General features: G+C 35.3%; 1 pseudogene; it reads right to left on the bottom strand.

Annotated features, from left to right (window-relative positions):
- Positions 1–1,159: 1,159 nt before the first annotated feature.
- Positions 1,160–8,521, bottom strand: LOC108991032 (annotated as a pseudogene).
- Between the last annotated feature and the right edge of the window lie 3,935 nt (positions 8,522–12,456).

Below are 12,456 nucleotides of genomic sequence, written 5' to 3'. Positions count from 1 at the left end.
TAGCATTGGATAGGCGAGGGGACGCCAGCCACCCCTGTAGAGGATCTAGTTCCTCCGACGCAGCCTGAGTCAGGTCATGTGGGGAGTAATAGTCAGCAGACGCCGAGTACATCTGCAGGAGATGCGCGGCCTGCTTGGGTTGATGCGGTGATCTCACAGCTGACTACGCATATCGATCATAAGATCGATCGGCGTCTGTAGCCAAGCTCACCCATCATGTAACTATCCTCAACGACAAGGTTGATACCTTGACTGAGGAGGTTTGAAGTTCGACTTTCGCGGACAACGCTATCATCTGAGTGTTATTTACTAAATTCTATCATATTTTGTATTTTACTTTTAATATTTGTAAAGAAAAATATTATTGAATATTTCTATCGTTTTTTAATTTCAATTCTCAATCTTCTTTAATGTTATATTTTCTAACTTTAATACTAAATCACTGCACTTCAAATATATATAAACATAAATATATATTTATATATTACAAATTATGTATATATAAATATATACAAGGCAATTTTTTAGACTTGTTCACAAATTATGCACTATAAAAACCACATAATTTTTAAATTAGAGTCATATTTAATTTAAATTTACAATTAATGTTCGAACATTGCCGGAAAACATTTCACATTTGAACGTTAATTACTAGCGTTCGAACGTTGGCTCCAAAACATTTCACGTTCGCAACTAAGTAGCCACAAGGTTCGAACGTATATATGACGTTTGAACGTAAATTTCACATACGTTGAAACGTAAAAAAAATCACATCTGTCTTTAGTGACGATTTCCAGAAACTGTCATAGAAAATTCCTTTTAGTGATGGTTTAGGGACTGTGACAATTTCCTAACCTTCACTAAAAAGCAATTGTGTTGTATTGTATATATATATATATATATATATATATATGTCAAGAAAGAAATGTAGCATGCAATATATCTATAATATTATAGAGATCAAACTTGTATTTCTTTCCAAGAGAAGCAAGGGACTTATTGAATTTCGATTGGCTTGTACATCATTTATTTTCGCAAGGAACAATATTACTAGTGAGGTAAAAAGACAAGTTACCTTTGACATATGATCTAGTCCCCAAATATAAGAAATAAACATGGAAAAAAATAGAAATATATGTGTGATTTAGCCAATCATTCATCAATTCTTAACTTTGGGAATGGGGTGAATAAACAATGCTAGCACGCGGTCCTTAGTCTCAAGGTCTACAATGCCGTGTCCATCTCCATGCTAGTACATGAACTGGGACACCCTTGCAATGTTCGTTGCGATCTCATTAAATGTTTCAGAGAATGGAGAACTTGCAATGCGATTTCCATTAATTGTCTTCCACATTGCACTAATCAAGGACCTCATGTATTGACGAGCATCTTCCTCACTGGCACTAGTGTCGTTCATGTAGCATTGGATTGATTTAGGATTATCCCCCCTCTTTCACTTGTCCTGGGTTAAAAAACACATAAAAACATGTTATCCTATGTTCATGTGAAGTGTCCCAAATAAATGCTGATAAAAGAATTAGGATAGTATGTTTTCCTAACCGTAGATGTTCCGAGATCATCTGCAAGTCGCACAATGAATGATGATAAACAAATTATATCGGGATACTCTTCCAATGAATCCAAGGCTTCCTTTGTTATGGGATTTGTGACGAAAAAATAACAATGCACCAGTATATTTGCTTGTGCTATTGTTATTGTCATCCATCCATATTCAAGGTATTCTTGAAGGCTTGGTGTATATCCGTTGTAAAACCATTTTGCCTCCAACAAATAAGATTTGCATATATCTGCCCACTAAAAGATTTGTGGTGGATCAATGAATTAGAAGAGTTATTATAGATAACCAGTTTTAGGGTAAATAGTGAAGAGTAAGAAAGTCCGAGCCTTACCGCCTTTCTCATGTACCAAACGATGTTGAATCCCTTTTCCTTGAGAGTATCAAAAGCCATTTCATTAACCGTGTTGTAGACAGAAAGGAAAGAAATTTGCATATGATAGGAAAGTTTCCCCATTTCATTGACATCCCATTTAGATCACATGAACAAATTATATGTAAGTATTTGCATCAAAGATAAGTAGCGATATTTGAAGTATTTGAGGTGTGCTACTATTAATACAAACCTTTCAATAGCATCCGTGAAGAGCTCAAGTTCTTCAAAAGTGCCATAGACATCGTAGACATCATCTACTATTGTCAACAATGCATCGAGCTTTGCTAACATTCTCCTCTCATGTCCAAATTGAGGTTGAAATAATGCTCCTATTGCCCAAAGGAAATTTTGCACCACTCTATCCCTTGCAAAGCTCTAATCTCCATGGCCAGTGCTCCTCCACCACCTTTTGTATGAGACAAGAAAATAATATTAGTTTTAAAAAAAGAGCATATATTGCATTTTCTTTCCTCTCTAAGCTAATATATATCAAGTAAGGGGATGTTTGGCAAACATGCGAATTCTAAAAATTTCATTCACAAATGTTACTCAAACTGAAAATACTTTTCAATTTCAAATTTCCAATCTTTTGATCAAATCATTACCTAATCAATATTCAAAATCAAAAATCAATATAATTTTTACAAACTTCAAAATAAAAATTATAGTCAAACAATTTTTTTAATTTTATAATATTTTTATTCAACTTTTTCTTTTTTCTTTCCCAAAACTCTTGTAAAACATTTTCACTCAAATCATTTCACTCTACTATTCACAATTTCTAAAATACTCCAAGTATCCAAACTTGCCCTAAACCTTCTTGTAGCTTTTTAGGCTAACATCCAAGTTATAAAATGAGGATAAACATGTATTTTTACCTCGACACTTCTTTTAGATCTTCTTGGTGAACTGCTTGTACCATATTAAAATCTAGTTCTGCAAGCTCAAGCAAGGTAGGGTTCATATCTTCTCTTCCTCTATATGCATCAATGAACCACCTTGCTTTAGACCTTATCACTCTCCAATGCAATGGTAGCTCTAGGGCATGATTCACCATCGTACAAAGATATTGATCTTTACTTTGATCCATGTACTCTTTAAGATGTTTGGTTGCAAAATCTCTTGCTTCCTCCAAGATGCTTTCGCCTTCTCTCAAGTGGAACGAGGCTTCATACAAAGCAAGCATTCCTTCAATATCAACACATAGACATTCTTTGAAATCCCCCTTTTCATTGAAGAAACTTTTGAAAGTGTCTGCAATCAACAATGCTCACCAATTGTTTAAAATAAATGATGGTTTATGAGTATGATATTTATTTTTGTCAAAGCATTACTAGTATGTTGTTTACCTTGAGGTACATCATATCCATCTTGTCTCATGAGCCTAAACTCAACATCAGTGGCATATAAACTTTGCTTCTTGCAAACATCACCATTATGATTTGTGACGCCCCCCAAATTCCGCTTGGGATTGGACGAACATTTGAAGTGTCGAGACATGCAACACAAGGTTACCTGCCCCCGTTCATGACATATAAGATGCAATATTCCTAACATGCATCTAGCATTATGCAATATTCGCAGTGGATAATTTTTTTTTCTTTAGCAATACTATGCACCAAACTAAAATATCCCAAATACTTAAAACATACTCCATACTTAACGACATACTAAACAACTAAGATCACAATAATAGTCCATAAGGTTGTGATCAAAAGAGTGCTGGAGATTGAACTCCACCAATACAAGTAGTAATCTGAGGTAACTATTGTAATACCATCTACGTCGCACCGTCGCTTAGTCGGCCGTTTCCAGTTGGTCGATTCCCGGTTCTCCTTCAGATCCTATAACAAAATCTACCATTCGGGGGGAATGGTAGTTGGGACTACCATAGTGAGATTTGATTACAAATCTCAGCAAGTTAACAGAAAACTTCCACACAGGTTAATGATGCATGCATGGCAGTAAAAGCATCAAAGCATAATCAAATCATAAGTAATCATAGCATAACTTGACATACAACATAACATAACTGGCATAACTTAAACTGAAACTGAAGCTTAGCATGAACGTGACTTGAAACATAGCATGAACGTGAACTTGAAATATAACATGGACTTAAAACATAACATGAACGTGAACATGCATAATTTGAACATGAACTTGAGCATGACATAACATAAATGTGAACTTGGAACATAACGTAAATGTGAACATAACATAACATGAACTTAAAACATATTCTTGTCTCATGGGATTACCATGATTGCGTGAACGTAAACTTGAACGTAACATAACGTGAACTTGAAACATGACTTGAACGTGAAATACATGAACTTGAAATCTTATTCAATAGGCTTAATCATTAAAGTGACCATATGGGTGCTACACAGGTCCCCTTGAGCCGTGTGTCCCTGCCGATTACCGCATCACATCACAGGTTTCTATACCAGCTGTGAGTGCGTTAATACGTACTCCACAGTTGTTGTGGCCCCACGTATTCTACGTGTCACAATTGCTGTGTCTCACGTAGTGTATGCTCCACAGTTGTTGTGGCCCCATACTTCATGCTCCACAGTTGTTGTGGCCCCATGACTTATTTGTTTGTGCCACACTTGCTGTGGACACACGTAACATAATGTGTGGCACCATCGGCGTTAGTGCCTGGCGCGCTCCGGTGACCAGCTAATTAGGCCCCATTCGCAACCTGTTGACTGTACTTTGTCAACCCAGGGAATTTCACACCTATTTAGACACTCCAGCGTGAACAAAGGAGTTCCACTAGGATATTACCCCATCCTAGCGCTTAGGGTCGTGATTAACATGAATAACTTAACTGGCATACATGACATTTCGTAACGTGACGTAACATGATCGTGACATAAAAGACAAAAGTCCTGACGTAGCATAACATGACATGAACATAAGATGACAGACATGACATAGTTCAAGACATAAATGTAACAGAATACATTTCATAACATGGCATACATGTAACATGCAACATTTCGTAACATGGCATACCATATAACAGACAACATTTCATAACATGGTGTAACATGTGACAATGAATCTTACATGACATGAAATACATGTAACAGATGGCATACTTAACTTAACATGACATGCTTGCAATGTATAGGAATACGTGACAGAATATCTTTTGTAACAGATGAATAATTCATGACAGAATAAATTATGTGTAACAGATAAATATGTAATGACTTGGCATGGCACATATGATAACATGCATACATACAATTTAGTTCCCTTACTTATCACTCATACACATTAAACTGATAGTAAGTTAAAAGCTAACTTACCTCGATCGTCGCGTTCTACTAGAATAAAGCGCGAAACACGAGGAACTGTAAAAGGTTATTCTAAAAGTTAGAAATTAATTACTAACAATTAGAAATGTGAAAAGAGACAACTTAGAGTAAAATTACCATTTTACCCTCTACATGTGGGCAAATGACCATTTTACCCCCTAACTTAAGGATTTGATATCCTAATTCCAAAAAATTACCAAAATTTACATTCCTCATGTAAATTTTCTCCCAAACTCAAATCTCAACTCAGAAAAATGTAAAACCAATCACAACTATGAAAAACTCACTATGGCCGAAACCTACATAGGCCATTTGTCTTATTTTGGTTGCAATTCTTTCAAGTTCCAAAACTCATGAATAAACCAAAATCTTGTAACAAAGATCTTCCTATCCTAAGTTTAAAAACACCCTTAAAACTATCCATTAAGAAAAAGCTAATTATCAATACCAAACTTTTTGTAAAAAGACCCAAACTTTTTAACAAAAAGTAAACCTTAAATCACAAGTTTTGACCTTAATAAAAACATCTCCAAGAATTCCAAAAAATCAAATCTTACTTCTAACATATTCATAACATCATCCTAAGATCAAACATGCTTTAAAACATCAAACAAAACTCACCAAAAAACACAAAACAACACTTGGAGTTTTTGGTTTTAAACTTAGTCCAAAACAGAAACTGATTTTCCCAACTAACTATGATCAATCTCTTGATCCATGGCTTAAAGACATGTGATCTTCAAACTAACACATCACATGGTTTAAAAATGTGTCCTAAAGAAGATCCAACCATCAAACTTAAAATCACATGGCTAAAATTTAATAAAACATGGATCTAACTCAAAAACATCAAAGTTTAGGCCTAACCGAAATCCTCTTGCATAGAAAATCATATCTTTAAAAATAATACTAAATATCTTCGAAATAACATCCTAACATGTATATAAGAGGCTTAGGATCATCATATAAAAATATCAAAGCCTTTGGAATAAGATTAAACCACGAAATATTCAAACTTTCACCAAACAGAAACTGTTTTTCCACTTCCAGTTTTCATGTTTCTAACTCTAAGAAAATCTATCATCAAAAGCTTTATTCATGCAACAAAACCTCAATGAAAATTCATAAACACATGTTAAAAACACTCCATAAAATTTTCGGACCAAGATAAGTCCATTGGCTTGGTCAAAACTTCCAAAACATAACATACTCTCCAGTTCCACGCCCAGAATGACCTTTCCATCGTTAAAAATACTTTTGACCGACCAAATGAGAATGGAATGAGACTAATAATATATCCACGGAAACTAGACTCAAAGACGAACAACTTATGTGAAGGAATCATCGTGTGAAAATACTTACAAAGGGTCGTAAATGGCCACGCAAAAAGTCCCAGAAATCTGCCCGAGAGAGCTCTTTTGGGTTTCTCTCTAAGAACGGGAGAAAGAAGTGATAAAATGGAGAGAAGTATGTCTTGCACGACTTTAGACTTCTGGAGGGAGAAGTTATGGGCTTGAATGACCCTTGATTGGAGGTGGATATGTGACATAAAGTGGAGAATAGAGAGGGGCAGAGACTGCTTGCAGCAGCTGTGAAAGATGGAGGTTGATGGAGTGGATTTCTCCTTCACATCAAGGCACTATTGGGTGCAGCCAATGGCAGTGGATGGTCTGCCATGTGGGGGAGGAAACTTCTCCAAGAAGCTTTGCCAAGGTGGCCAATTTCGTGGGCCTTGGTGGGCCCCACCAAGTGGGCTTCAATTTGGGGTTTAAAGGGGGTTTGGTTAGGGTTTGAGATGCTATCAAGCCCAAAATCAATTTTTCTTGGCCCAATCAAATTCCCAAGGTTTAAAAGGTTGAATAATGATGTCATAACAAGGATTTGATTAATTAATAGCATGTGGAAGTGATTTAATCAAGTGATTAAACACAATGTTAGAAATCGGATTAAAAAGGGTTTGGAGGCCAACTTTAGGGTTTGGGAAAACCATTTAGGGTTTTGGTTTCAACCAAGCTTTTGGGGTTTCAATTGGATTCCAATCATTTAGGGTTTTGCTAGGGTTGAAACCCTCTTTGGTCTGGCACAATTTGGTTGAACAGATGAAACACAACTTTGCTTAGATGGCATGATCTCACACCTTGATTCCTTCACAAATCTATCTAATGGTTCTTCTTTGTGTCAAGTGTCTAATACCATTCACTAAGTGTGGCTAAAATCTTGCCAAGTGTCCAAATAAAACTTCTCTAACCTAATTTGGACATTCCACACTGTGATTTTGAAAACACTGCAATGGGTGCGCTTATCGAGGTTACTATTCACTCCAAAAAAATACATAATAAACTTAGTACTAAAAATTTCTAAATATTCATATTAACTTATAGTGAAAATCGTTTAACGAAATTCAACCCTGAAGTGCCCCTAAAAATAATTTCACAATTTTCAACAGACGTTTCGTCCGGAATTATGAAAATAAGTTATTGCGCCATAAAATCCTAAATAATCCTCTGAGTCTAATGGCGTAGACCATAATGCATTCTGACACTTCTAACTACCTCAAATAATTAAACTCATATTACTAGCACCATAGTGAGTGATAACACTGACTATGTTGATAGACTAAAACCTATGCGATTGGTCGATTCGTAAAAACTTATGGGGTTTTCACGAGATTCCTAAAGTCAATAGAAATTCCACCAATGAATTTCTAGCGGGCTGTTACATGATTAGTAATGTGTTTATTTTCCAATCTCCTCCTTATTTCATCCTCAAAGTGGTAAGATACTCCAAGTCTTTGCAAAGTGTCAATCAGCTCAAGTTGCTTTATGGGATCCACCACGTTGTTAAACATCATTGTTACTTCTCCCTTGAGCTTATCAATCTTTCGGGTGAATAACTCCCCCTACAAATAAACCAATTCTCAAATAAATCAACAATAATTATAATAACTATTGAGACAAACAATAAAAAAATAGAAATCGCACACTTTACCACATATTCGCTTCTTATTGATTGGATGTAATCATAATGCCAAATGGTAGGATGGTAATTTGCTGATCGTCGGACAATAGTAGAGTCAATACTTGAGTTTTCTTCAGGGGCCGTTCTTTGGAAAGGATGAGGTACATCACCACCTTTTCCTCTTGTTAAAGCTGAGACGGTTCTTTTAGGTGGGAGCAATGTAGAGAGTTTGCAATTTCGGATTGAATCAAGAATGCTAAGATGCATTGCGTAAGCCATTAGTACTGAAGCTTTGCTTTTCTGTTTAAATGGATTCTTGAGGAACATATGCTTTTAGCCTTCAACCAAATGACCTTTTTATATCGATCCTGGTGGCTATAATCTCTTTGTGACGATATCATGCATGCACTACAACACAATTGCTTTTTAGTGACGGTTGGGAAATTGTGACAGTCCCTAAACCGTCACTAAAAGGCATTTTCTGTGATAGTTTCTGGAAACCGTCACTAAAGACAGATAAGATTTTTTTTACGTTCCAACGTATGGGAAATTTACGTTCGAACGTCACATATACATTCGAATGTTGTGGCTGTTTATGTGCGAACGTGAAATGTTTTGGTGCAACGTAATTAACGTTCGAATGTGAAATGTTTGCGCCAACGTTCGAAAGTTAATTAATAACGTTCGAACGTTTATTGTAAATTTAAATTAAATATGATTCTAATTTAAAAATTATGTAGTTTTTATTGTGCATAATTTGTGAATAAGTCTAAAAAATTGACTTGTATATATTTATATATACATAATTTGTAATATATAAATATATATTTTTTTATATATATTTGAAATGCAGTGATTTAGTATTAAAGTTAGAAAATATAACATTAAAGAAGATTAAGAATTGAAATTAAAAAACGATAGAAATATTCAATAATATTTTTCTTTACAAATATTAAAAATAAAATACAAAATATGATAGAATGTAGTAAACAACAGTCATATGATAATGTTGTCCGCAAAAGTCGAACTCTGTACCTCCTCAGTCAAGGTATCAACCTTGTTGTTGAGGATAGTTACACGATGGGTGAGCTCGGCAATAGACGCCAATATAGCCTCGAGTGATCGATCGATATGCACAGTCAGCTGTTTGATGACCGCATCAACCCAAGCAGGCCGCGCATCTCCTGCAGATGTACTCAGCGTATGCTGACTACTACTCCCCACATGACCTGGCTCAGGCTGCGTCGGAGGAACTAAATCCTCTACAGGGGGTGGCTGACGTCCCCTTGCCTGTCCAATGCTACGTCGATACGTGGTAATGTCGAGGGGGCTCATCTGATCTTTGACCCACTCCTCTGGCTGGGTCGGCACTCCCCGTGCAAGTAATAGTTGGTTGATTAGGACACCGTATGGGAGATTATCCATAGAGACGATGCTCGCCTCGTAACAAATTCTCTCAAAGATGTGCAGTGACAAATCTATAGGATCTCCATGTGCCACTCGTATCAAAAACTATGCCCGAAGCTGACTAAATGTGGTTTTATGTGCCACAGGATCCACATTTGTTGCAACAATAAGGTGCAAGCTGCGGAAGAAATGTAGCAGATTGTTCTGGTTGAAGGCGTTCTTCCGCTCGATCTGCATGCGGTCCCTCCCGGTGAGGATGTAGAAATCCTAGTCTCTGTCATCATCCCGACCCTCGACTCCAGTATCCTCACCCTCTGACTGATCCACATCTCTGGCTGATGCTGGCTCTAATGGGCGGCCAATAGATGATGTAGAAGTGCCTACATCCTCACGGGGTGTAGCATGTGCAAATGTCTCAACTCCTCGACGAATCCCGAAGTGCTCGCCGATGACATATGGTGATATCTCAATGGAAACACCGCGTACAGTCACAGTGTGAGAGGATGCGTCCTGAGGCATGTCACACATCTCATATAGAACTCCTGAACGATTGAGGGGTATACCTTCCCCCTCAATGTGCAGATATTTCCCCAGCCTCTACTGAGGAAAACATCTCTTAGGTTCGTCTGCTACCATATGAGTTTGTCGAATTCATTAATCAGGACCTCTCGCTCTACTATAATAGTACGAGCCCTGATACGAGCAGTGTCCTGAATGGCTCATTCCCTCCCTCATTTCTTAGTATGCAGAGAATGAGTCATATCCTGAAAATAGAAAAGGAATTTTTTTTTTTACATTAATGCATTTTTTTGTGTTAATTTTAAGCTGCTCTGCATTAATGTTTGAACATAGCAAAATAAACGTTCGAACGTTAAAATAAAACGTTCGGACGTGTATTTCATACGTTCGCACGTAAAACAATGTAAATAAATTTACATTCGAACATGTATCCTTTACTTTCGCAAGTAAAACATCTATGTTCGAACGTAAAACATAGACTTTCAAACATAAGCAGTAAATAAATGTTGGCTGACGTACGTTCGGACAATTATGTTATACGTTCGAATGTATTTGTTTTACGTGCGAACATAATATGAACGTCTGAACATCGAAGCATGAATAAAGTAGAAAATCAGTACGTTCGAACGTTATAATTAAATGTCCGACCGTATGTGATTTACGTGCGAAAGTAAAATATTCACATGAGAATGTATGACGTTTAATAATGTTTAAAAAGTAGTAAGTCCGGACGTACCCATTAAATGTTTGGACGTAAAATTTATGAAAATGACGTCTGAATGTAAGACAATGAACGTTCAAACGTAGAAGTCATAACGGCTATATAATTGAAACGTCGTATGTTCAAACGTCTTGGTGAAACCTTCGAACGTTATGACACAGAATGGCTGAGTCGACTCTACAAGGTTCTAAATGCCGAAATGTCACGGTAGAAATGAAGTATATACTTCAACAAACATTTCTACGGTGACTATTTGGCCAATGGCAAGCCGTGGGGGCCGTAAAATGGAGTTGAAAATCCGGCCTCCACTTATCTCGTTTTAAACAAAACTCAATCCAAATATCAAATAAAATACATGTTATTTGAATAAAAGATGAATGCCTACCTTTTAGTGACGGTTGTGGCGGAGTTTGATGGCGGCGGCGACGGAGAAGTGGAAGCATGCAACAGAATGACGATGATAACATTGGAAATTACGTTTCGCTGTTCGGTTTTGGCCTTATATACACGAAACGTTCGAACATAATTATTATTACGTTCGAACGTTTGTCAATTTATTTTCCAAAATATTGACTATAATATATTATATTATAAATGCTTATGTTATGTATTATAATGTTATATATAGCATACTATATATAATATTTTACTATAATATATATATTGTGCATTATATATATAATGTATTATATAATATATTATATATATACTGTATTATATATATAGTATAGTATATATCTAATATTATATATAATATTATATAATATATTATATATTATATGATCTATTATAAACTAATGAAATCAACATTAGAACCACATGCTCTTATTATTAGTCCAAAACGATATACTTTATTATTACAATCTAGTACCCAAAACTCTAGTGTACAAATTCCTAAATAGATTGATTGGAATCAAATTACTCTTCCTATATTATTGACAATTAGAATAATTGATTTTTTTGAATTTGTGAGTGCTAGTTATATTTCTAAAGTTTAGCAATATGTTTATACATGTTGTTGTGATTTTATGCTTACTCTTGAAATATTGGTAGATGCGTGTTTGTGAATTTTGTAAATAGTTTGTGAGTTTATGCTGTTCATTGATGAATTAATATGTGTATAAATATTGTTGTGAGAATATTGTAAATATGTTGTGATATGGATTTAATATATTGTGATTATTGTTTTTGAATTTTTATTGAATATGTTTAACAAGAAAATTATAAGTTTATGATCTTAATTTTAAGTAAAGGTTAAAGACATTTAATATACAAATAATATGAAGTTTAATATATAACATGGAGTAAGTATATATAATATATTCATATTAATTTAATTAGAATATGATTATTATTCAAATTATAAGTATAGTATAAATTATGTCTTAAAAAAAATAAAAAATAAAAAGTATATAACTTTACTATATATAAAGTATAATACTTTTTCCATATAGAAGGAGATCAAAGACGGGGCTGGCCATTGGATCAGTAAATAGCAAGGTACATTTTTTTTGGGAGGATCGATCCTTTTTGTTTTCAAAGTAACGTTCAAACATCCTCCATGATT

The sequence above is a fragment of the Juglans regia genome, chromosome 6 (assembly GCF_001411555.2).
Source record: "Juglans regia cultivar Chandler chromosome 6, Walnut 2.0, whole genome shotgun sequence".
NCBI lineage: Eukaryota > Viridiplantae > Streptophyta > Magnoliopsida > Fagales > Juglandaceae > Juglans > Juglans regia.
Note: the sequence above shows the minus strand (reverse complement) of the source record. Positions and strands in the feature narration are given on the sequence as shown.